Below are 27,686 nucleotides of genomic sequence, written 5' to 3'. Positions count from 1 at the left end.
ATTATAATAGTCTGATTCTTCTTTTTCTTGTAGTTCTTTGGTTAACCTATCCATTTCAGCGCATTCTAAAATTTTCCCTATTACTTCTGTTTCACTTGGTATTTTTTCTTGTTTCCAATTTCTTGCGTAGATTATTCTTGCAGCAGTTAATATGTGAATTGTAAGATATTTAATATCCTTAGGGTATGATTTGTTAAATATTCCTAATAAAAATGTTTCTGGTTCTTTTTCAATCTGTGTTTTTGTTATTTGTTCCAACCATTTTTTGATGTTAGACCAAAATTTTTTTGCTGCCGGGCATGTCCACCATAAATGATAGAAAGTCCCTTGTGCCTTTTTGCACTTCCAACAAATTGGGCTATTTTTAGGTTGTATTTTTGCCAATCTGGTTGGAGACATATGCCACCGATAAAACATTTTCAGTTGGTTTTCCTTGTACGCCGTTGCTTTCGTTAACTTTAGGTTTTCCTGCCAAAACTTTTCCCATTTTTCCAAAGGTATTGTGTGTTTGATATTTTGAGCCCACTTAATCATCGTTTCTTTGACTGTCTCTTCTTCCAATTTATAGCGTAGGAGAAATTTATAAATTCTACTAATTAATTTATTTTCTGAATCTAATATAATTTTATCTATTTCTTGTTTTTGATTGTAAATTTCATATGTTTTTATATGCTCTCTATATTTAGATTGTATTTGAGTGTAAGTCCACCAGTCTATTCCTCTGTGTAAATCTGTCTCCAATTGTTGTTTTGTCTTTAGTTTGCCTTGATAGTCAATTATATCTTTATATCTAATTATTTTTGTCTTATCTGTTAAATTTGGGTGTCTAATTGATTCCGCCGGTGCTAGCCAATTTGGTATCTTCATATAATGTTGTTTTTTAATTTTAAGCCAAATTTGTAATAGTGAGTTCCTTATTGTATGTGTTTTAAAATATGAATGTGTTTTGTATTTCTCATCCCACATAAAGGAGTGCCAGCCAGTTTGAAGTTCGTGTCCCTCAATTGTTAAAGTTCTAGAGTCCTTTAATTCTATCCAATCTTTGACCCACGATAGTACTGCTGCTTGGTAGTATATCTCCCAGTCAGGGAGTGCAGCTCCTCCTCTATCTTTTGTATCCTGAAGCAGTTTAAATTTTATTCGTGGCCTTTTCCCTTGCCAAATAAATTTAGATGTTATTTTATTCAGCTTTTCAAAAAACGGTTTATCTATTTTAATTGGGGTGACCTGAAACAAATATAGAAATTTAGGTAATATAATCATTTTGATAGCCGAAATTCTTCCTAGGAATGAAATGTGTAAATTTTCCCATTTTTCTAAATCTTTCTTTGTTTGTTCTAGTAATTTATCATAATTATTTTCTTTAATTGCTGATGTTCTTGTGGATAAGCAGATTCCTAGATATTTTATTTTTTTTGTTGTTTGAATTTGTATATTATCTATCAAATCTTTTGTTTGGATTTCCGTAAGGTTTTTAACAATTAGCTTCGATTTATTTTTATTAATTTTTAGTCCAGCCACTTCTCCAAATTCTTCTATTTTTTGAAACAAATTAGGTATAGATTCCATAGGATTTTCTGTCAAAAACACTAAGTCATCAGCAAAGGCTTGAACTTTGTATTCTTCTCTATTAATCCTTAAACCTTCAATTCCTTGATCTTCTCTAATTTTTTTCAACAGGGTTTCCAATGATAGAATATATAGTAAGGGGGAAAGTGGACAGCCTTGTCTAACTCCTTTTGTTATATTAAATTTGTCTGTTATATCATCATTCATAATTATCCTTGCTGATTGCTTGGTATAGATTTCTGCTATAATTTTCCCAAATTTTTCCCCAATTTGCATATTTTGTAGTTGTTCAATCATAAATTTCCAATTTTGGTTATCGAAGGCCTTTTGGGCGTCAAGAAAAACCAACACTGCCTGCTTCTCCGGGTGTGATTCATAGTATTCTAAAGCATTAAGTATTATTCTCATGTTGTTCTTTATTTGGCGTCCCGGCAGAAATCCATTTTGGTCTGGGTGTATATATGTATTTAATACTAATTTAATTCTTTCTGCCAAGATTGCTGCAAATATTTTGTAATCGGCATTCAATAATGAAATAGGTCTATAGTTTTGTATTAACTGGAGATCTGTGTCTTCTTTTGGAATGATTGTTATTATGGCTTCTGTCCATGAATTTGGTATCTTGGCTTTCTCCATAGCTTCATTATATAATCGCAACATATTCTCTCCCAATACTTCTTGCATTGTTTTATATATTTCTACCGGTAGCCCGTCAGGACCCGGTGTTTTATTGTTTTTTTGCTTTTTCAGTACTTCATCTAGTTCTAATTTGGTTATTGGACTTCCGGCGGTGACGTCATCACGAATGGGTGAGGAAACGGAGGCTCCGTCTCTGAAACCCAAATTTCCTCATTAATTGCTCTTTAGGGGCATTCCCGAACTTGGAGGGATCGGGAAACGAAAGAGGAATTCGCGAAGCCCCCTGGTGTTGCGCTGTCATCAGGGAGGTCGAGCGATCAACCTCTTAAATTGGTGGAGAAGAAGTCGGCCTTATCGGCGGACAGGAGGGATGGCGCCCGCCTAGATCGAAGCAAAAAGTGGAAGCAAATCCGAGTGACTGTCAGATAGATCACCTACAACAGAGACGGCAAATGGGACGCGCGAGCGAATCAGAGAAAGACAAGTGAGTTACAACAGCGGCGATACAAGAGGAGAAGGAAAAAAGGGGGAATAATTATAGCGCGGAAGAGAGAATCCCATAGAATGACTAAGCAAATATAAGAAAAGGAGAAATAGCGCTCGAAGCGGTCTGACTGCGGACCTTTACAGCTGATCAAAGGGAGCAGCCTGTGGACTTTGTGGATATAGAGACAAGCTGTTTGATCTTGGGAATTATAACTGATTCAAACCCCAAACATTGGAAACCGAATACAGAGACTGAAATACCGGACTAAGTGGTGAATTTCACGGATACAGAAGATCTGTCGGGATTTCGAACTCTGGATTTACAAATAACTTTGGATAATAAGAACTCAAGTTTAAAAAAAAAAAGATTTGAAAATTGAATGCAGAGATCCGATGACTGGGAGAAGAAATTAAAAAAAAAGACTGAGACGACACAGATTGCGTTTTTCATGATTGTGAAAGAACAGACTGAGAGAGGTAAAGCAAGAAGACAATAAGGACTAAAGAAAATAAAAATTAAGTGAATTATTAATTTTGAAATGTTTAATTAGTTAAAAAGTTTAATATTTGAAAGAAATATATAAGTTGACAATATTTTTATAGCTATAAATTGTATTGTGGAATTGTAGTTAGACAAGGAATTATTGTTAAAGCGAAAGACTGATTTTTATATATCTCTGAGATAGACTGATTGAAAAAGGGGGTAACTGAAAAGATTGCTAATTAGAAAATTAAGAAAACTAAATTAAAATCCTGATTGATAAGTAAATAGATTTATACTGTGAACAAGAATTAATTGCTTAATTGGGATAACTGGCAATATAATATAATATAACTATATATAAGCTGTGTGGTGTATAAGTAGTATTTGGAGGGGAAAAGAGATATTAAGGAATAACTTAATAATTGATGTTAAGGTTGGAAAGCTTTACACGAATATTAAAAATGTCTACAACATCCACCATAACAAAGACAGGGAAAAAACCTACAACTAGTACGTTAGTAATGACCCCTTCCCCCTCACAACAAAAAACAATAGATAGCATGATGGGGAAAGAAAAAGAAAAAGAAAAACTGGAAATGGCACCTAATGTAATACAAGATATGTTTCAAAAGATCCAGGAAACACTGCTTCAAACACAAGAAAAAATAGCTGAAAATCAGGAAGAAATGAGAACGTTCCATGCAGAGATCAGAAATGAATTAGGAGAAGTTAAGGAAGATATTAAGACCATGAAAGATAAAATTGGGGGCATTCAAAATTCTATAGCAGAAAATGAACAGAGAATTAGGAAAACGGAAACAAAAATAGATCATGTGGAATTAAAAGTAGAAGCAATGGAACAAAAAACCCTACAACTAAACAAAGAAATGTCAGATTCCTTGGCCATGCTCGAAATGGAAAAGGCCTCATACTTCTTGCGTTTTCAAAATGTCCCAGAAGAAAAAAATGAGGACTTAGAAGGAAAGATGGTGGAGATTATTGCAGGAATGATACAAAAAGAGCCAGAAGAAATAAAAGGACAATTGGAAGAAACTTATCGTGTACAAACAAATTATATAAGAAGACACAGATTGGCGAGAGAAGTCCATGTTAAATTTTTAAAAAAATCAATCCGAGATGAAGCCTATAAGAAATCTAGAGAAGAAACGGTGATCTATAATGGAAAAGAAATTATAATTTTAAAACAGATACCCCGAAGAGTAAGAAATCTACGACAACAATATCAGTTTTTAACACAACTACTGATCAAATACAAGATAATGTATAGATGGTTGCCAATAGAGGGGATCTTAATTACGTGGGAAGACAAAAGATATAAAATAGATACTCTAGAAAAGGCAAGAGAATTTCATAACACACATTTTAGACTAGAAGTAGAACAGGAAAGTAAGGAGGAAACAGATAGTAAAAGTCAAGAAGAAGAACCAACAGAAACAAAGGAAGAAAAAGAAATAAGACAGAGGCAAGAAAAAGAGAGAGAACAGAGAGAAGGTGCAAAACCTAGAGAACGGATGGAAACAAGAAACACCAAAAAACAGATATAATAGGCAATGGATGAACAGATCAAACTCTTTTCGGTAAACATTAATGGCTTAAATGCCCCAAAGAAAAGGAATCAAATTTTCACAAAATTACGAAAATTAGAAGCAGATGTAATATGTCTGCAAGAAGTACACATTCAAAAAGATTATCAAAAAATCCTAGAAAACCCCAAATTAGGAAAATTATATTTATCTCTGGCCCCAAAAAAGAAAAAAGGAGTAGTGATTTACGTAAAAGAAAAAATACAATCTAAACTAGTTTATACCGATGAGCAAGGTAGAGTGGTGATGGTTGAATTAGAAATAGGAAAAAGGAAAATGTTAATTGTAGGGATTTATGCACCTAACCAAAAACTACAGGTTTTTTTTAAAGACCTACATATAAAATTAGCAGAATTAGAATATGATGATATTTGTGTAATAGGGGATTATAATGCAATAGTAAATGCAAAGAAAGACTATAAAACTGGGAAAAAAAAACAAAAGAAAAAAGAAATACTTCCAAAAGAATTCTTTACTATGGCTGAAGAACTAAACTTGGCAGACGTATGGAGGGAAACACATGAAGAAGAGGCCCAATACACCTTTTACTCCCATCCGCATAACTCCTGGTCAAGATTGGACATGGCATGGATGACCCCAAGTATCAAAACAGAAGTAGAAAAAATTGAGATAGGCACAAACCAATGGGCAGACCACAATCCACTATTCATAAACTGGAAAGGGGAAAGAAGACGTAAGAGATGGACAATGAACCAAAGATTATGTAAAGAAAAAGAATTTAATTTGATGTTAGAAAAGGAAGTAAAAATATTCTTTCAGATAAATAAAATAGAGGAAACCTCTTTACAAAACACATGGGATACTTTAAAAGCATATATAAGGGGCCTAGTAATAGCATATACGAGGAAAAAGAATAAAGAGAAGAAAAAACAATTAGATAAATTAGAGAAAGACCTAAAACAAATAGAACAAAAACTCCAGGAAAAGCCCCAGAACAAAACAATAAAAGAAGAATGGGAAATGATTAAGCATAAATTGAATTTGATAAACCAAATAGAACTAGCCCAAAAAATAAAAATGGCGAAACAAAACTATTTTGAGCACGCAAATAAAACGGGCAGATGGCTAGCCTATAAACTGAAAAAAGAACAGAAAAAAAGAATGATATACCAATTGAAAGATGATAAAGGAGAAATTCAACATAGTAAAGAGGCCAAAAAAGATATTATTAAGAAATTTTATGCGAATCTATATAATCAGGGGAAAATAGAGGAAGATAAAATAAAACAGTACATAGAGAAATCAGGAATGCCAAAAATCACAGAAGAACAGAATACATGTTTAGTTGTTACCGAAGGATCAAAAAATAGCATCTCTGCCTTTTTGAAAACAATCCAGGATGGTGAACAAGGTGAACCTACTCAAGATAGGTTCAAGTTAACGCAGGAAAAAAAAATACATTTTTGTGTATTGAGAAAAAAATCCCTAACCTTGGATTAATAGTATTCTTTTAAATGATCCAGCTGCAATATCATTAAAACTACTCAAAATAGGCTGTATGTAGATTTCTTTAGCCCACTGCTGTTCCTAGTAATTTTAGATACTTGTTCACCGGCAATATGCTTATGATATGCTTCCATCTGCACGCTCATGTCTTAGCAATGTGCTATCTTTCAAGCTGAGGAAATGAGTAAGCAAATTACTCAGATGGAAATGCGGCTGTGCTATACACAATCAAATAATCAAATGATGTGCGATAGTACAAAATAAAATTTCTGAGAGTGGAACTGAGGTCTCTATTCCATCCAGAGAGATCCGCCTTTACTTCTCACGTCAGAGGGTCCACAATATTGGGGCTTCGCTGTTGCTCATTAACAGTACACAACCACATCTGGCTGGAAACTGACTTGGATGAATCGAGAAAGCATCTAATGCAGATTGCACCACCATTTCTCAATTTACTCTTTGCATTTGCACCCTCCCCCCTGTGCAGTACATAATTGCACATTTCAGTTAAAAATGTGTGCTGGGAACACAAACTGCAAAACCAGTTATGCGACCTTAAAATAATCAGACCATTTTTTTTTCTGAAGCAGTTTCCACATCAGGTGAGATGGCACCACGGTTCTGAAAGTGGAGGAGTTTCAAAACCTGCTTCTTTGAGGGGAAAGGAGTCAGCGGTTTCATAGAACCACCATTTGAATAAGCCTCTTCTGCTCTTTGGATGAGATGCTAAAAGCGCCTGCATGTTAAGACTGGCTTGGATTTTGGCATTTAACTAGGTAGTCCAAAGATTACTACAAGATATGATCATAAATTAGCAATAGGTCTGTTCTTAATAGAATTACAACTGCAATTGAGTGGAATCAATCCAAAATCAACAATTAAAAACAGAAAATGTAGCATTAATGAGTTAAAGAGCCTGACATAAAAGAAAAAAAAAACTGAACATAAGGGGAAAAAATACACAACTTATCCTGCCTTTCTTCGAGTGCACAGATGTTCACACAACAAAGGACCATGCACAGGGATAACCTGAAGGAGAGCAACACTAAGCAACTCAATTAAGAGATTGGTACAATTCTTAAATATCATGGGGATGGAACAAGATCTAAATGAAGAAGTGCCATTATCAATTTCCAACTTTTCTTTCCCAATCTAGGAGCCTAAAGATGTTTGAAGGCAGAACACCATGTAAGCCCAGCGTATAGCCAATGATGAAAAAGCATGGGAATTGTTTTTATTGAAATTATTCGAGGTGGGGGGAGAGAAAAGATGGGAAGTAGGATTTCCTGGGAGTCACCATTTTTAAAAACCTTATCAAACTTCCACAGGCAAAGAAGTTGTACCAGGAAAACCTGCCTTGCTCATTGTTCCTCTTTTGGCTGCACAAAAATTAGATAAACTTTGTGGCAGGAAGATTAAAATCATTCACGTTTTGGAGATTTGGGAATTCTTGGCCAAGATTTTGTGTGATGCAGACAATTCCCTGAGAAAGGCAAATCACCCACAGTGCAAATCTGAACACCCCAATGTTGTGAGAACCAGCCCATGCACATTGGCAAAACTGACATCAACAAATTAAGGAGAAGAGATACACATGACACAGAGAAAAATCCTCTGCTTTGAACCAAGAGGAAATTTTACAAACCATTTTTGGGCCAGCCATGGTTGAGGAGAAACCCAGAACATTTCTGTTGTTGTTGGATTTGGAGAAAACAAAACCCAGAGAGGGCAAGTACGATGCTCCTTCTCCCCCTGCCCCACAAAGCAGCTCTCAGTCCCACATCCTGCATGTTCTTTTCTTTCTCAGCGCTAAACTATATTAGGTACTGGTTATAGTACTGCTCTATACTGCAATGGTGAGGCCACACTTGTGTAGTCACCTGGTCACCAAGATAAAAAAAAGATGCTGAGACTCTAGAAAGTGACAGGGAAGAACAAGAGAGATGCTAAAAGGTCTGGAGGCTAAATCGTATGATGAATGTTTAAGGGAACTACCGTATTTTTCGGAGTATAAGACACACCTTTTTCCCCCCTAAAAGGGGATGAAAATTTAGGTGCGTCTTATACATCGACTGTAGCCCCGCTCACCCACTGGCCCCCACCCTTTGGCCTCTGCCTGGCAGCAGTTTACCTCCTTGCAAGCAAACAGCAAGAAAAAAAATAGCTCCTTCCAGCTTCAGCACAGCCTAATTAGCATAAGTTGATTGGACCAGCCTCCCAACTCTCAGCTGATTTGCTAGCGCAGGCTCTGCTGCTTGCTGCAAAGAAGTAAATTGCTGGAGCAGATTTTTTTTTCCTTGTGCTAATCAAGCTATGCTGAAAAGGAAATTCAAAGTAAAGCAGGCTGTTTGCTGTAACGAGGCAAAATTGCTTAGACGAAAAATACAGTAGGTATGTTTAGTTTAACAAAGAAAAGGCTCAGGAGTGACATGATAGCCACCTTCCAATATTTGAGGGGCTGTCGCATGGAAGAAGGGGTCAAATTACTCTCCATAGCACCTGAGGGCAGCAACACGTGAAGCAACAGGGGGAAACTCATCAAAGAGAGAGCCAACCTGGAACTAAAGAGAAATTTCCTGACAGTGAGAAGAGTTAATCAATGAACAGCTTGCCTTTGAGTTGTGGGTAGAGATTTCCAGGAAAAGAGTAGACAACCATTTGTCCGAGATGATATAAGGTCTCCTGCCTTGGGCAGAGGGTTGAACTGGAAGACCTTCAAGGTCCCTTACAGCCCTGTGATTCTATGATTCTAGGTCACAGTTAGACATTTCCCACTGGCCCACTCACCTGCCCCTGGTGCCTTCTCTCTTTGACCCATTCACCCGTCCTTTCCTTCCAACAAGCCACTTCTGCTGAACCTTGGAACAAGACAGCCCCAGTTGCTCACTAATGGGATGGTTCACACACGGTATATTTTGCAGGGATGAAGCAAAGATCAACTCCCACTGCTCACAAGCACACTGCAACTCACAAAAGTGTATTTGTTTTAAGATCTAAGTTTCCAGCTCTTTGTGTCAACTTGTTTCAAAATGCAGTTCAACAATACCTATTAGGGTGAAAGAAGAACAGTTTCTCACTGGTATTTAATAATATATGGCATGACACACACAAATTAAAACTGCAATCATATATAGTTTTTCCACCCAGGGAGCTTTTCTTCCAAATAAATATACAAAGGCAAATTGTACTGTTAACCTATTGAGGAAACATTAATATGAAGGAAACGTTTTTAAAGAATAAATTGAAATTAAAATTAAAAACTATCAATGTAAGTGATTCTGGATAATATTCTGTCTGCAAAATCTGTAACAGATGTTGCTATAAGAATGATATAACAGTTGAAAGGAATATTTAGAAAGACTAGTTAGGCAATATATACCAGATAGCATTATTCTGTTATGTTCCAGGAGCCAATTGCTCCTAAACAGAATTTCCTAAGCATTTTATACTGTGGGGATGGGTAAACTTTGGGGTGATTTAGGTAAATGACAATCAGGAGCCCTAAGTGTCAATCTTGATAAACAAAGGCTAGCAAAATCACTCTTTTTATCCCTATCTGGAGGCTGAAAGGAAGTCCAGCCAGTGAGAAGATGCAAAGTCCATCCTTTTCAAAAATAAGAGGAAAAAGTAAAGGGCTTGGGATAATAACAAAGTTGCTGTTTAATTGTTCTGCTAAAATTGTGTTTTCATAAGAGAAATACATTTGTGTGTTTGTGTGCATGAATGGATAGACAGATAAACAGACAGACAATCTGGGTTTTAAGTAATCCAGAATGATCTTGAGACTTGATGGTGAACTCTGGCTTGTAGGAAGTTAGCACCCACCCCTTTCCTGGAAGAGTGAAATATTTTAGGAAATATGAAAAAGGCAGAATATTATATTTCCCTGGATGAGAAATATGAGAAGCATATTTTACAGACAAAGCAGCTCCCACCTTCCTGCCCCCCACCCTTTGTCAATGGGCCATTAAGGCCTGGGCCAGTCTATTCTACATAACAAAGATCTGCCTCCTTCAGGCAGAGCCATAGTAGGAATTGCCAAAAATGGGATTAGCCCTCTACACAATAGCAGCAGAAACTCACCACATGTGACCTGGGAAGCACATGTGACCATCAGCCAGCAAGGCCCCCACCCCCTGGGAGTCTGACAACCAATCAGGATACTCTTTTGGGGCCCCAAGAAATGCAGAGCCAGAGAGAGCATAAAAACCCAAGGATTTACTGTATCTCCCCTTTTCTGTTCAGGAACTCAAGCTATGTGATCCTGTCCACCATTAAACCATCTTTCCAAGCAGTCTCCATGTTTCCAGTGTCTGTTTTCCCCACTTGGAGCAGAACCTAGAAGGATGTTTCTTCCAACAGGCTCATGTACATATTGTTCATGTCTAAATGAAGCACAAACTTGGTCCTTGGTTTTTAATTGATTTGAGATGCTTTAGGAAATAATTGCTCAAAGAACAGGATAACCCCAAATCTCAATGGCTGAATCAGAATGGGCTTTGACCAACCTTCTCGGCAAAACCATAAAAACTTTTTGAGTTCCCCTGCGCCTTGGTTTTCTACTCCGTATGCCCTGAAGACAAATGACCTGTGAGTCATTGCAAGCCTAAGAATAAAACGTAAATCTCATGCCCCCCTCCTTGTAACCACTCCTCTTTCCTTCACTTCCAATGTAAGGGTGAATTGCTCATGTAGCAAGGGGGTCTGGGAGTTAAAGAAAAGACAGACATGGGGACTTTAATCCTGGAAATGTAACTAAGTACTAAATAGAGCAAATATGATAATGTTTGGCACAGGGAATACTGTGCCTTTTTAAAGAGAAATAAACCATGAAGTATGAATCTCTCACCAATTCAATAAGGACCTCAACAACTTACATGATTCTGAATGTCAATTTATCTACAAAACAAGTCCACTTTCTTGAATCTCATGGTAAAACTACACAATGGACTCAATGCCATGGTATTGTAGGAAGTTAGCACCCACACCTCTCCTAGAAGAATGAAATATTTTAGGAAATATTTAAAAAGGTAGAATATTATATTTCCCTGGATGAGAAATGGAGAAACATCTTTTAAAGACAAAGCAGCTTTCTGCCTCCCCCCACCTTTGTGCCATGGGCCATTAAGGCCTCAGCCAAGTTCACTCATTCCCCCCACTTTTGTCAATGGATTATCATCTGCAACACAATAGGACCCATCAGCAACCGAAACTCACCACATGGCACCTGGGAAGATTACATCAGCCAGCAAGGCTAGCTAAAACCCCCACCCCCTGGGTGTCTGACAACCAATCAGGATACTCTTCCTCTGCCCCAGGAAGTCCAGAGCCTAGAGAAGGCATAAAACCAAGGCACGCTCAGCATCTTGGTCTTTTCTGCTCAGGAATTCAAACCATGTGATCCTGTCCACCATTAAACCATCTTTCCAAGCAGTCTCCATGTTTCCAGTGTCTTTTTCCCCACTTGGAACTGAACCCAGAAAGATATGTCTTCCAACAGTATACAGGAAACATACAGATATCTACATGCTTCTATTCAAAATACTCCACCAAATCTACCATTTATAGATGTGCTGTATGCTACTGGTGCATTTGTTCTGACCCTTTTAAGAGCTCTGATCCATTAATCAGTTATGTCCATGTGTCCAACCATTATTATACAGGTAGTTCTCAACTTATAACAGTTCATTTAGTCCAAAGTTACAACGGCACTGAAAAAAAGTGACTTATGACCATTTTTCACACTTACCTTTGTAGTATCCCCATGATCATGTGATCAAAATTCAGATACCTGATAACTGGTTCATACTTATGGCCATTGCTATGTCCCAAGGTCATTTGATCCCCTTTTGCGATCTTCTGACATGCAAAATTAATGGGGAAGCCAGATTCACTTAACAACCCTGTTACTAACTTAACAACTATAGTGATTCACTTAATAACTGTGGCAAGAAATATCGTAAAATGGGGCAAAACTCACTTAACAAATGTCTCACCTAACAACAGAAATTTTGAGCTCATTTGTGGTCATCAGTCAAGAACTGAAAGAGGCGGTGGTGAGGCCCCTCCTCAAGAAGCCTTCCCTGGACCCGGCTGTTTTAGCTAATTATTGTCCTGTCTCCAACCTTCGCTTCGCGGCGAAGGTTGTCGAGAGTGTGGTGGCGAGGCAACTTCCTCGATTCCTGGATGAAGCTGTCTATCTAGATCCGTGCCAGTCGGGCTTCAGGGCGGGTTACAGCATGGAAACGGCATTGATCGCATTGGTTGATGATCTCTGGAGGGCTCAGGACAGGGGTTCCTCCTCTGTCTTGGTCCTCCTAGACCTCTCGGCGGCTTTTGATACCATCGATCATGGTATCATGCTGCGCAGCTAGAGGGGTTGGGAGTGGGGGGCACCGTTTTACCGTGGTACTCCTTCTTCCTCTCTGACCGTACGCAGTCTGTGTTGACGGGAGGGCAGAGGTCGACCTCAAGGTCCCTCACTTGTGGAGTGCCGCAGGGATTGGTTCTCTCGCCCCTCCTGTTTAACATTTATGTGAAGCCGCTGGGCGAGATCATCCATGGCTTTGGGGTGAAGTGTCAACTGTATGCCGATGACACGCAGTTGTACATTTCAACCCCAGGCCACCCCAATGATGCCCTTGGCGTGATGTTCCGTTGCCTGGAGGCCGTGCGGATCTGGAGGGGGAGGAACAGGCTCAGACTCAACCCCTTCAAGACTGAGTGGCTGTGGTTTCCGGCGTCCTGATATAGCTAGCTTACACCATCGCTGACTATTGGGGATGAGATCTTACCCCCCTCAGAGAGGGCTTGCAACTTGGGCATCCTCCTGGACTCACGGCTGTCTTTGGATGATCATATGATGGCTGTGGCCAGGGGGGCTTTTTATCAGGTTCGCCTGATTTCCCAGTTGCGCCCCTTTCTGGATCGGGATGCCTTGTGCACAGTCACTCACGCCCTCATCACCTCCCGTCTGGACTATTGTAACGCTCTCTACATGGGGCTCCCCTTGAGGAGCACCTGGAGGCTCCAACTGGTCCAGAATGCGGCCGCGCAAGTAATAATGGGGGCGACCCATCGCTCCCATGTAACACCTCTCTTGCGCAAGCTGCACTGGCTCCCGGTGGTCTTCCGGGTGCGCTTCAAGATGTCGGTTACCACCTTTAAAGCGCTCCATGGCTTAGGACCTGACTATCTACAAGAGTGGTCCCCAACCTTTTTATCGCCGCGGACCAATCAGCCTTTGATAATTTTACCGTGGCCCGCTGAGCGCGCGCAGGGGTGGGGGCTTTGGGCCACACGTGCGTACCTGCGCGGGGCTCTCTTCCCTGGAGCCTTTGCGCACGGCCCAGGAGCCTTTGCGCACGGCCCAGGAGCTTTTGCGCACGGCCCAGGAGCTTTTGCGCACGGCCCAGGAGCTTTTGCGCACGGCCCAGGAGCCTTTGCGCACGGCCCAGGAGCTTTTGCGCACGGCCCAGGAGCTTTTGCGCACGGCCCAGGAGCCTTTGCGCTGCAGCGTTCATGTCCCCCGGCCGCTGCGCGGCCCGGTGCCAGGTACTCCACGGCCCGGCACCGGTCCGCGGACCGGGGGTTGGGGACCACTGATCTACAAGACCACATTCTGCCACCGATTGCCTCCCACCGACCAGTACGCTCACACAGAGAGGGCCTCCTCAGGGTGCCGTCAGCCAAACAATGTAGACTGGCGACCCCCAGGGGGAGAGCCTTCTCTGTGGGGGCCCCTGCCCTCTGGAATGAATTGCCCCCGGACATACGAAGGATCCCCAACCTCCGTGCCTTCCGTTGTGCAGTGAAGACCGTTATTCCAGCAAGCCGCTCTGATGGGATAAATGATTTTAATTTGGTTTTAATGGGGTTTTAAAAATTGGTTTTAAATGAGAGTTTTAAATTCGGCCTATGATTTAATTATTTTAATCTGCTTTTAAATTCTATTTTGTACATTGTTTTATTATGGCTGTTCACTGCCCTGAGTCCTTCGGGAGAAGGGCGGTATATAAATAAAATAAATAAACTACCTGTAATTGTTAAAAGCATCCTTTAACTAAAGGCAGAATGCTTTGCCTTTCCTAAAAGGCTGGAAGGCAGAGTCAAGATAACATGAACATGTCCCAAACAATATTTGATCAGAATTCTCATATGGTTTAAACCAGTGGCAAGGGACCTTTTTAAACTGTTTAAAGTATTGCTTTACCCCAGGGCCACCTGTTCACATACACAGCATTATTGTTGTGTTTGCTATGATTAACCTTTAATTTCTATGCTAATAATCCGTTAGGTACTTTTTCTTCCAGTTCTGATTGGTTTCATATTGCCAAGACATGTCTAAAACCACCTTATAATAGACCCTAAAGGTGTTTCTGCCAGCCCAATCTCAGTAAGATTGCACAACAATTTCATGCCCTTGGGTTTAATTCCTATTTCTTCTGATAAATTCTGGCAATCTTCTCACATGACACATTTTTAATAAAACAGCTTATTATTTTTCTGATGTTCCCAGGAACTGATCTATGTTCATTCCAGTTCACATTATAACATTTTGCTTTATTATAGCAGTAAAAAAAAAAATCAAAGAAATCAAGTTGCCATCCTTTCTCTCTTTCAGAATTAGCCTTCTGTGTTTTTTTAATTGTATCAATTGCCTCAAAGTTTCTTTCTGTTCTCTTTCTGTTCTACTTTGACGATACAAAATATTTGTCCCATTTAGAAAGTTACAATAAAGAATCCATTTGGCGTTAAAAAAAATACTTTGAAAGTGAAACTGTCATACCAACTTTTGAACGCTGTAGGAAGCAGTCTTTCCTCTTATTACCAAAAAACTGTACAAATAGGTTAGAAATTAGGATAAATGCTTATAACAGAAAATTGTCACTGCCATTTAAAATGATGGGTATATGAGGGTTTTTTTTATTATCATAATTTAATGCTGTAATATGATGGAACTGATGCAAGGACCAAGAGCCCTCAGGTGTTTTTTAAATATTTCTAAAAGGGTTTATTAATTATAATTCTATAATTGTTTACAAAATGTTATAAAACAGTGACAGTCATTAGATAAAAACCAATTGATAAGAAAAAAAGAACTGTATACTAATACACAATGAAAACATCCCCATATTTGAAAATATACATCATCATGGAGGGAAAGAAATCCTTTAAAAAAGATGAATTCATTTATCACTATAATTATAAACCTAAGACAGCTCCTTAACAGCTGACAACCAAGTAGTTTATTCCAGCAACTTCATAAGCTTCTTGCATCATGGGCCAAACCTGGGGGAAAGGATGCTCTCTCTGCAGGGCGATTGGAGGAGCCAGGCTGCCAAAACAAGTGTGACAGTGCAACAATGCATCAGTGTGTCACCACTGAAGGAGGCAAAGGTAGAATTACATCAACAGAGCAACATACGCAAAAACACTAACATGCATTTAAAAAGGGAAGACCTGCCTTATAACTGTTCTCTTAAGATTTTTTAACCACGCAGATTCCTGCAATAGTTCTTCAGCTGGCATAACCAGAGTTTGGAATTTTGCCTCCAATTCATTATAACTTAAATACAGATTGCATCTGTGCTCCGTAAGTCATTAACACAATTAGCTCAAATTGGTTTAATAACTTTATTTACAAATCTGCTAAAATCTTATTCTTAAGTGATGTTTGGATGTGGGAACTGCACAGAAAGTCTGTTCCCAAACTGGTTCCATATTTTCCCTGAAGAAACTGGTATAAACATAACTGGTCTTAGTAGCTTTGAGTACAGGTGGTCCTCAACTTACAACCAGGGTGGATTTGATTTAAATCATGACTGAAATCATGATTCAAATCACTAGTAAAAAGGCTTGATTTAAATCAACTCGATTGAAGTCATAATTTTTAAAGAGCAACTGTCATCTCTGTCCCACAGTGGCTCCTCCTCTGACCCGCTGTTGACTCACTGACAGTCCCATTCACTTTAATGGGACAGCTGGTGATGCGGCAGTGACACAACAAGGTGAGGGACATGACAGGCAGCAGGCAAGTGGATGCCCGCTAACAGGCGCTGCCATGATGGATCTGAAATGACAGGGGCTCTTTAATATTATATTTATAAGCTTTAGAAGGTTTCACTTTCATTTTTACTGCTTCCCCTTCCTCCTCACATTTAGAACCTGGTGGTACAGATGCATTTCTCTTCAAACAATTTTACAGTTTGTCGTGTAGATAGATTTGCAAAACAATGGGATAAAGGAATATTCCTGAACTTTGTTTTATGATTTATCTCATGGTTACTGTGAAGTTGTGTGAATGCATCAATGCAGTGCATGTTATCTCAGCTTGCAGAGCTTGGATTCATTGAATGAGTTTACAAAAATGTAAATATTGCAGAATATACAGTTCATGCTACCTAACTAAGCTCCATTTCATGCTGAAACTAAATTATTAATGTATCTTAAATAGAAAACTATCTTTAGACAGATTTTTACTCCAAAAGTATTTTATTAAAATATATTTGATAAAAATAAAAAAATCCAATTTAAAATTTAAAAATCCTATTTTTTTATTTTTAGAAAATCATTGATTTATCCACCCTGCTTACACCACTTCAATTCAGTAACTATTCAAAGTTACAGCCGCACTGAAAAAAATGTTTTTCACACAACCATGGTTGTCAACTGGTTCATATATATGATCCCTTTTTGCAACCTTCTGACAAAAGTCAATGGGGAAGCCAGATTCACTTAACAAACAGGTCATCTAGCCCAATCCCCACCCCATGCCCAAGCAGGAGACTCTGCACCATTTCTGACAGATGACTGTCCAGTCTCTTCTTGAAAGCTTCCAGTGATGAAGCTCCCACAACTTCCAAAGGCAACTTCTGTTCCATTGCTTGATTGTTCCTCATTGTCAGAAAATTTCTCCTAATTTCTAGGTTGAATCTCTCCTTAATCAGTTTCCATCCATTATTCTTTGTCTGGCCTTCGGGTTCCTTGGAAAATAGCTTGACCCCTTTTCTCTCTGTGGTAGCCCCTCAAATATTGGAAGACTGCTATCATGTCTCCCCTGGTCCTTCGTTTCACTAGACTAGACATGTCCCGTTCCTGTAACCGTTTTTCATACGTTTTAGCCTCCAGTCCCCTAATCATCTTTGTTGCACTTAACACAATGATTCACTTAACAACTGTGGCAAGAAAAGTGGTTAAATGGTATAAAACTCACTTAACAAATGTTTCACTTAGCAATATAAATTTTTGCCTCAATTGTAATTGTAACTCAAGGACTACCTGCTCAGCTTCAGTATTTGAGGGCAAGCTTGCCTTTTGAGACTCATGGCTTAATGCAGAGTTCTTCAACATTTCCAGCTTTGAGGGCCGGGGTGGGAGGGTGGGGGTGGTTCCACAGGAGCGGCACGCATGCATTCTCACTCACTTCCACAGCCCAGTTCCAAACAGGCCAGCCTGGTAGCATGCCGCGGCCCCAATGAACTTTTGATATGATGTGCTGTAACACAATCATGGCAGTAGAGTCAGAGGAAACTTGGATCAAGAGTATGGTGAAAGAAGACAGATCCATCTCTTTAAGAACATCCTGGATTAAGGTTTTTTTTTTCTCTCAAGAGCTCAATTGCAGCTGACAACTCTCTAAGACCTATGCTTTTGATCTGTAAGAGTAGTTGATGACTATTATAAATATACCCAAAAGTTTATGGCTTTGTTTTTTCCTGTTTTAGTTGTACTGATTAATGGTTCTGTTATTGCTTTAATGTTTTTATTATTATTTACCAAAGTTAGAATGTTAATGTGGAGAACATCTATACAAACTTCTGGCCCGTTCTCCACATATTTCAATTCATGCAATACTTTCTAAAAAGTAATGCCCCAGAGTTGAAAAGGTTGCAATCTTTTCTTAAACACGAATGCAACCCTAACTCAACCAAATATTTACCTGCTGCTTAATCCTGTTCAATAAAAATGTTTCTGAAAAACAGTTGTGCAAAGTCCTCTGCCCGTCAAACACAGAGTAAAAAAAAAATATTAATCAACAGAGGAAACAAAAGGACCTGAACATAGAACATTTGAATATTTCCATGTTTCCCATTAATAGGTTCAACATGTCCTAGGGAAAAACAGGAGTAATCTGTCAACTCACACAGAGCAGAATTGTTACAAAACCAGTTAAGGCTACTGAGAACAAGCCAGAAGCAAATCACCTCAGCTATTTAACAAGAGAAGGATAATGGTATTGTTAGTTTAGCTTGCCTACAGGATCTGATACTCAAATTTATTTTACATAAAAATCTAGCAAAACAGGAAACAACATCCTGAGATAAACTATGTATGTTTTGGAAAATGGTTTAGAGAACAGCGATTTTTTAAAGAATTAAGGCTTACAGTCTGTATGTTCTCTAAAAAAGAATGTTCCCCTCCATAATTAGCTGCTGTATTATGCCCAGTTTTACACATTATCAAAACCATATTACTGTCAAAGATAAAAGCTGTAAATGATACAAGAATTCTTGCAAGTAAGTTATTTTCAATGTATAACTAGTGTATCTATGTGTATATTAGGACTGAGATTTTTTCAACCTTTTCTTTATATCCTTATGATGCACCGAAGTGTAAACACACCTCTCCTCTGATAAGATAAGATTAACAGAGTTGGAAGGGACCTTGTAGACCAGTGGTTCTCAACCTGTGGGTCGGGACCCCTTTGGGGGTCGAATGACCCTTTCACAGGGGTCGCCTCAGACCATCGGAAAACACATATTTTCAATGGGTTTAGGAATAATTTTATGGTTGGGAGTCACCACAACATGAGGAACTGTATTAAAGGGTCGCAGCATTAGGAAGGTTGAGAACCACTGTTGTAGGCCATGTAGACAAAGCAAGAGCTATAGTTTCTTTACATATTGGGTGCTCCAATTTTTATCAGAGAACCAACTCCTATAAGTACCATACAGTACAGCATTTTTTAAAGCAATTAATTCCTATGTTCCAAGACATGTCATACTAGATAGAAACTCTAGTTTGTAAAAAAACCCTCTTTTTTACAACCCTGTGATCTCTTAATTTAGGGTAAAGTGGGGCATCTGGATGGAGCTGACCATTTACTGGCCGGATGCCCTTTCTGACACCACATGGAAGTTGCAGCTTCTTTGCACCTTAAGAAACATCAGCAGCTACCTAGGATTGAACTCTCAACCTTTTGAGTGGTAGGCGAGCACTTCACCACTAGGCCACCAAGCTGCTCATGTCATGCTAGATAGCAACATGTATCCAAATTTGATGAATCTCCCCAAAAGCTAAGAACAATGAGATCTGTTGCTTGGACAGGACCCCCCCCCCCCCCCATCGTATAGCTCACTCAAAAGCCAGAAAAAAGCACATATGGTTATTATGAAAATTATATAATCATCTCCAAATTATCTCCAAGAATAAAGCTTGGCTTAAGGAGACCATGCTTATTGCAAAAACATGTTCAATCACCTACCTTTATATTGCAAGACACCTTTAATAATCTTTTGATGATGCTTCTTAAAGGTAATATGACTAAGATTAGGAATAAAAACAAAAACCACACACTGTTCATTAGTAATGCAAGAGATAAGATAGTATATTTAATAACATGCTGGCACAAACTAAACTACTGTGTTGCTATCCACTTTTCCAAAATACAGCACGTATATAAACTGAAATTTTATATTGTCAGATGCAAAAATGCCACTTGAATCTATTGGTTTCCAATGAAAGGTAAAAATAGGATGTTCTTTTATCCTTGGAGAAAGAAAGCTCCTCCCACTTGTTAAATCTGCAGTGTTCTTTCTTATCCTAATTGACAAGATGGAATATACAACCTTGGATTCTCCTAAGAAGTGAATCACACTTTCCAGGTCTTTTTTTTTCCCCAGCTTGTTACATCAGCATCAGGCCACATCCGGGAGCCCAGCCTCCCGAATTGCGTCTAGGAAGGGGGAGTGAAAAGGAAGAGATTGTGCCGTGAGCAACTGAGGACACGAGGGGGCCAGCTCATCTGAATTGAGACAGATGTGACTATCTCTAAGGATGACAAAGAATGGGTTCATCCCCCTTGAGATCCTAGGAATGAAAAAATAGAAGTCCAGTTCAGCTCATTGGGGGGGGGGGGGCGGGGTCTAATATGGAATCTAATTAAGACCCTGCCTCAATGTATGGAAGAAAATGTAAGCAACTGAATAAGGTCCAGGAAAATAAGGAAAAATAACACTTACAGCAGGGCACGGTAATTGATGAATGAGGTCTAAGATAAAAATAGTCCTGATTTGCATGCTTCATGCCATATCTAAAGCACAAGCAATAGGCAAGATTTCCCAATCAAATTCTATTTTCCATAGTACTGTCATTCCTCTATCTCACAAAGAAAATAGCTCAGTTTCATCTGCTCGTATTCTTCATACTGACAAGAATACATTGCTTGTAACAATATGATTTTGCATATTATTCACTCAGCTACTGCATCAGTAAATCATCTGGAAAAGCAGCTGGTGCCAGATCTAGAAATACCAGCACCAATCCTGGAGGAGCAACATAGGCATCCCCAACAGCTAGAATGCAATCCCTACTCCAGCTTTGCTCATTACATGATGCCTACACTGGTCCTTGCTACTGATGCTCTCATGAATTTTCTCTGAGACTATCAATCATCTTCTATTCCTACAGTACAGGTAGTCTTTGAATTACAAGTATTAATGGAGCATGCTCATTATGGTCACAAGTTGTGACAATTATTAAGTGAGGAGACATGATTGCCTTGCTTAATGAACCCCCCAGTGGGGTTAAGCAAACCTGGTGAGGGGTGAAAGCAGGCCCCAGGCTGCGGGGACCTGAGGTGGGGAATATGGGGGAGATAAGCAGGGGTCTATTGCAGCTTCTTTGTAGTCAGTCATAAGGACAAATGACTATAAGTTTGAAATGGGGTCATAAATAGCTTTTGGAGGGGGGGGTCTGTTGTAACTTCACACGGTTGCTAAGTGACCAATCATGAGTTAAGGATTGCCTTCCTTTATTTCTCTTGCTTTTCTTGTCATTTTCCTCTCAAAGAATTGGCCTCCCTCCAGTTTTCACATCTTTAGAGATGGCATTGGATTCTTCGTCTGTACATTTGTTTCATTTCTTGTTTCCCACCATTGTTTTCTAATTGAACATTCCTATCATTGTTTTTTTTTAACTTCATTATCAAATAATCTAAGAGCCCTTTCAAGAACAGGGAGGAGTTTATTTTAGTCACTGAATACTCAATCAGCCATATTGCTACGAAGGTAGCATATATTTGTTTTCCCTCCTCAAAGCCATAATAAAACCTGAATAGATTATTAAAATGTAAGAACAACAAATGGCTTTATGTATTGATCTGAAAATAAAGCTACTTGGCTTAATGGGGCTTACTCCCAGGTCAATGTACACACAAAAATGAGGGTCCTTCAAGACAAGCCCAGGTGATTCCATGACCATCCACTGGGACCAGGTGCCACTGAACCAGCCAGGCTTTCTTTCTAAGTAGGCATCTGCTCAGCTGTTAAGTTTCCTTAGTTAAAAGAAAACCTCAAGTGATGAGACATAAAATAACCAAAACAAAAACAAATAATAAAACATAACTCTAACACAATAGTTTTCTCTTGGACATTTAAGTACACTATACAGGTAGTCCTCAACTTACGAACAAAATTTCTGTTGTTAAGTATGACATTTGTTAAGTGAATTTTGCCCCATTTTACGACCTTTCTTGCCACAGTTGTTAAGTGTATCACTACAATTGATAAGTTAGTAACTCGATTGCTAAGTGAATCTGGCTCCCCCACTGATTTTGTCAAAATGTGCTATTGCTGAGCACATTGTAAGCCGCCCTGAGTCTTCGGAGAAGGGCGGCATATAAATCAAATTAAAAAAAAAAAAAAAGGGTCACATGATTATATGACCTTGGGACACAGCAACGGTCATAAGTATAAACCAGTTGTAAAGCATCTGTATTTTGATCACGTTATCATGTGATTGCAATGATTGTGTGAAAAACGGTCAGAACTCACTTTTTTCAATGCCGTTGTAACTTCGAACGGTCACTAAATGAACTGTTGTAAGTCAAGGACTACCTGTACTGTTGCTATAAGTATATGCCCTATTGGAACAGAAAACTTGTTTTTTCCCCCAGCCTTTCAATTGCAAGACAGAAGAACAAATCTATTTATTCCCTTCATGTCCTGTATTGTATTGTACTTTTTGGTATCTTTTTCTTAGTAAGATTATTGTCAGATAAGTAAGATTATTGTCAGACTAAATGTACCAGCCATAAACCATCTGTTTAAATACTGCCAAAATTCTAAGTGCAAAATCTATTTTATAAAGTAGATTACTATGTCAATGACTTGGCTGCAACATGGGGCTTTATCTTCAAATAAGCATGCAAAGGGAAGAACTGCAGGAACAAAACCCTCTCCATTTTGTAAAACTACTACAGTATTCTAAATAAAAATATACATGGAATGGCAACATTTGAAACTTTCCGTCCCCTCAAAATGATCAGATATATTTTGATATGTCAGGATATTAACATGATAGCACATTCTGGAAATTATGCCAGGATGAATTAGCAGTTTAAATTACCACAGTATCTTTTTAAACATTTCTGTTGCAGTAAGTCAACTGCTCAACCTTGGTAACTAGATGATGTGGGAAATTCCTGAAGCTGAAGTCCACCCATCATCAAGTGGTCAAGGTTAAGAAATCCTGCAAATACCTCATCCCTTTTGAAATTGCTCTCTTAAAGGTTCACTGTGATAGGAAACAGGAACAAGTTCTACAAAGTCACATCTTATCAAAAGTTCTACAAAAATCCTGGTAGGTTCTAACCTTAAAGAGTAGGTTCAGATTCCTCTCAGATACTGCAATGAGAGAAAATTATCCAAGATTGGCACAGATTTGAGCTCTCTGGAAACCCTTTATGAGGGAGGGGTTCTCCGCCAGCAAAGCAATAGACTTCATCAGCAACAGATCCAACATCTGTACCTGATTTAGGAAGCATTTAATTTTCAAAAGTTTCTTTCCTCAGGAAACAGTCAAACTCCCTGCCTTTCTGCATCTGGGTCAGTGGTGGGTTGCCCCCGCTTCGGACCGGTTCTATAGAACCGGTAGTAAAACCGGAGGGAGGCTCCACCCACTGACCCCAATGTCATCAGAATGCTTTTGCATATCAGGGTGGATAAAAATCAATGATTTAAAAAAAAAATCAGATTTTTTTTAATTTAAATCGGATTTTTTTGATTTTTATCGAATTTATTTTAATAAAAAACTTTTGGGGTAAAAATCTATCGTAAGATAGTTTTCTATTTAAGATACATAAATAATTTAGTTTATTCAGCATGAAATGGAGCTTAGTTATGTAGCATGAGGCTGTATATTCTGCAACACTGGGACTATCGATGAGTCAACAGTGGGTCAAAGGAGTAGCAGAGATGACAGTTGCTCTTTAAAAATTACGATTTAAATCGAGTTGATTTAAATCAAGCCTTTTTACTAGTGATTTAAATCACAATTTAAATCAACTCGATTTAAATCAAATCCACCCTGCTGCATATGCACAGAAGAGTGTGCATGCAGCCTGTGCAAACAGGTAGTAAAGGTAAGTAGAACCACTCCTGATCTGGCTGAACTGTACTCTTAGGAGATGGATGAACATCAGTCTGTGCCTTTCAGTTCATCAAACTATGGAATTTGTTTCAGCATTTGCTTCTTTTAGTGTTAAAGGGGTTAAAAGCCATCTATAAAATATATATATTTTAAATTAACAAGGCATCTCTCTCTCCCTCCCTCTCTCTTTCTATATATATACACACACATACACATTTGTCAAATCTATATGTCTGCTTATTTCATAAATAAGTGACTCTGGGCACGTACAATCAAGATAAAAACCATATTTACAAAACAATTATTAGTATTAGTAATGGCTTTAAAATGACAAAAGACCAAAAATAAACAAATATTGGGAGAAGAGCAGATATTACTAACAATGCAGCCAGTTCAATATTTCACTAATCCTCATTATTTATTTAAGTTGTCAAATTCATATGGCTGTCCGTCTCATGATGCTGATGAAAGGCAGCATCAGCAGAGTAAAAAAAAGTTAAACCTATAAAAGAGTTATAATTTTTAAACTAAAATTACATTATTTCTTTATCAGCAAAATATAAATTTGATATACATACATACATACACACACGCACGCACACACATGTATCACTGCCCATGCAAATACCATCTTTGCGTGGCAATTTACATCCTGTGCTGTTACCTCTGTAGGTATTTGCACCTGTACGGTCTCTGCCTGTATTTCTAGAGAGATCAGAGCCTCTACAGGTAGGAAAAATAGAGGCTGACACCTGTAGGTACATCCGCGCCCATCTCGGTGCATCTGCCATATACTAAATAAGAGAGAGAGGAATCTCCCTATTTCTGCTGAAAACGAGATGGGTCACCAGTCCATTATAAAGATTAACCACGTCTCGGGCTCCTGGCCAAATTCCTCCCGTTGCCCGGGGAAAAGCCGATTTCCCACGGGCACCCACTCGAGGACCCAGCATCACCCGTGAATCAGCTTTCCGGAAAGGAGCCGGTTCCGGGGAAGCTGGAGGTGGGAAAGGAGGCAGCCCTTCCCGGAAAGGCCTCCAGCCACCCCCGCAGCCCCACTGGGCTCGATGCCCCGAAGCCCAAGGGAAGGAAAGCTCCATCTTGCTGCCGCTTGCACGTGGCAGGGAGACCAGCCAGCCGGGTCCGCCTTTGCCCGACCGACGCGGACGCGGGGACCAGCGCCGGCTGCCCCATCCCGACGACCACGGGAGAAGCGGCGAGGGCGGAAGAGACGAAACCGGCGCGCGCCGCTCCCCCGTCGCCAGCCTGCCTGCCCGCCCTCCGCCTTTAGCCCGGACTCACCGTGAAGGGAAACGGTGTCCCGCGCGGTTCGAGCTGCTCTCCGAGCGGCCAGCGACGCAACCTTTCCTCACCCGCCACCGGCGCCGCCTCGCGCCGTTTAAAATGGCTGAGCGAGGGCGCGCGAGGAAGGCAGCGCGCGCGAGGCGGGACCTGGCCGGGGGGCGGAGCCAATCGCCGCGGGGCTCGCGTGACGGACGTTCCCTGAGACCTCTGCGAGGAGAAAGGGGCGGGACGAGCCAAGAGCCGGCTTGCAAACGTCAAAGAGTCAAGGTTGCAGCGGGGAGGGGGGGGGGATGGCAGAGAAGCGGGGAGCCGGTTTCCCGCGCTGCTTTTCCTGGGCTGCTAGAGAACTTGCCGGGGGAGACCTTGGCTGGGGAAGACCGGCTGTTGCATCTCAAGGAGGGGGAGGGAGGCGATGATGAGGGCCCATTGCAGCATCCTCCTTAGGCAATCCTCCTTAAATGGGCCAAATGCGTCGTCTTGCAATCGCCCCCACCCCGTGCAATCCTTTGCCACCCGCCCCAAAGCCCTTCCCGGGGTTGGCCCAGCAGGGAGATCCGGGCTCGCTTTGGAGGGACTGCCACTGGGGATGCTGCCGCCGCCGCCGCTGCTGCTGCTGCTGCTGCTTGAAAACCCAACCCTTTTCCAACCCGCTTCCTCCCCAGTCAGGAGAACGGGAAAAGGGTGGCATCAGGGCCGGATTTTCCTATAGGCTAACTAGGCTTCAGCCTAGGGCCTCAAGATCAAGAGGGGCCTACATTCAAATTGTTAGCAAAATTAAAATTACACTTTCACTATAGGTGAAAGGGCCTCATAAGTGGAATAGCCTAGGGCCTCTTTCCATCTAAATCCAGCCGTGGATGGCATGCCCAGGACACATCACCAGGGCTGGATGGCATCCGACTCGTCCTCGCCTCAGCCCCCCCCAAACCCCCTCTCGCTTCTCTTCGCAGAAGCCACCCACCCACCCCCGTCCTTCGCCTAGCCCTATTCGGTAGCCTTGCATCACCCGCCCACCTTCCGGGGATGCTGATCCTCCCTTGCGTGGATCGCTTGGCAATCTCCAATCAAGCCCCGAAGAATGGTGGCGCGAGTCGTAATGATCCGATGAGGCGATCGGGCAGTCCTCTGGGAAAGAAAAAAAAGAAAAGAATGTATTTCTTTTTAGAATGTATAGCTTCTTCTATAGTAGCAATTCCGGAGCTGTTTCTTTTCACGTTGGAAATGTCTGTCCGTTCTGAGTTCGGTTGAATCAGCTGTGAGTGGAGCTGCGTAACAGCCGACTGTCTGTCTGTCTGTCTATCTATCTATCTATCTGGAGGCTCGCATTTATGAAGGCACGATTTAATGTGATCCCCTCGAATGTCCTCGACAGTAGGCTTTGTGTGTGTGTGGGGGGTTAAAATCCATCCATTGTACATGTGACGGAATCCCTGTTCCATATTACATTCCTGTGTCCCCACTACCGGGATATAAGATCAAGACTCATTTCTCCTATTTCCCAGAGATTCCCTGGTTCACCTGATATGTTCAGCCTTTATTTCCTACTCTAGGATGCAGACCCCAATATAACTCTAAAGATGGCAAAAAATTTTTGCTACAGTTGTGGCTGGAAAAAAACAGGAAAAGAGATGGGTAACCCTGACGGCAGAGGATCACCAGCATTGACAGTACGGATTGTATTTGAGGCAGTAGATGGTGTACTGTCCCACGATCTATCCATATTTGTAAAATATGCTCCCTTTCTTTGTCTATTTTAATTTGGTCTCTGACCACAATAAAGCAATAACTCTATCTATCTGGATGTGTGTGTGTATACATATACAAACATACACACATATGCAACACACACATACGATAGGCACAATTCAATTACAGTGAGATATTGTCATTTTATTACTTAATTACTGCAAAAATTGACTAGCTAAAATATAAACTATTGCAGAGTGGGCTGATGATCTCAAATATGCTTGATGACAGGCAGAATAATTTTTCAGTTAAATGTTTATATATTTGTACACCTTTGGATATTCCAGAAATTGTCCATGGCTTTCCACATCCACATCTGAATGTTTCATCTTTCCGACATTCACTACAACATTCATAATAACATTTGTCTTGATGGACATTAATATTGCAAAAGCTCTTCCCTCATGAGCACCAGTCTGTGGAATGCATGTCAGAGAAAGGGACTTTTACAGTCTCTCCTGGAAGTTAATTTCAATTCGAAGGCAGCTATATACATTTTGTTAATAAATAAATAAAATGCAATTTTTTTTTAGGATTACAGTTTGATGATATTGTGAATGAGGGAAGGAAAAACAAGAGGAAGAGCCGTTACCAAGGCAACAATCAGATAAAAGAAACTTGAGTCTGGGAAGAACTGTAACCTAAGAAATTGCCTTTCAGACAAAGTTCCTCACTAATTCTCATGAAAATAAAGAGAGAGGGGAGGGAGAAAGTGGGGAAACGCATTCAGACTT

General features: G+C 40.1%; 1 protein-coding gene across 1 annotated transcript in view; it reads right to left on the bottom strand.

Annotated features, from left to right (window-relative positions):
• Positions 1-25,287, bottom strand: part of ACSL4 (acyl-CoA synthetase long chain family member 4) — a 56,299-nt gene extending 31,012 nt beyond the window's left edge. Inside the window, exon 1 of the mRNA XM_070951708.1 lies at positions 25,204-25,287. The gene's annotated coding sequence lies outside the window, so the exon portion shown is untranslated. The remainder of the gene's footprint in view (positions 1-25,203) is intronic.
• Between the last annotated feature and the right edge of the window lie 2,399 nt (positions 25,288-27,686).

Source organism: Pituophis catenifer, unplaced genomic scaffold (assembly GCF_029215685.1).
Source record: "Pituophis catenifer annectens isolate HBS135680 unplaced genomic scaffold, rPitCat1.0.hap2 SCAF_11, whole genome shotgun sequence".
NCBI classification, from domain to species: domain Eukaryota; kingdom Metazoa; phylum Chordata; class Lepidosauria; order Squamata; family Colubridae; genus Pituophis; species Pituophis catenifer.
This window is presented reverse-complemented; position numbering and strand designations above follow the sequence as displayed.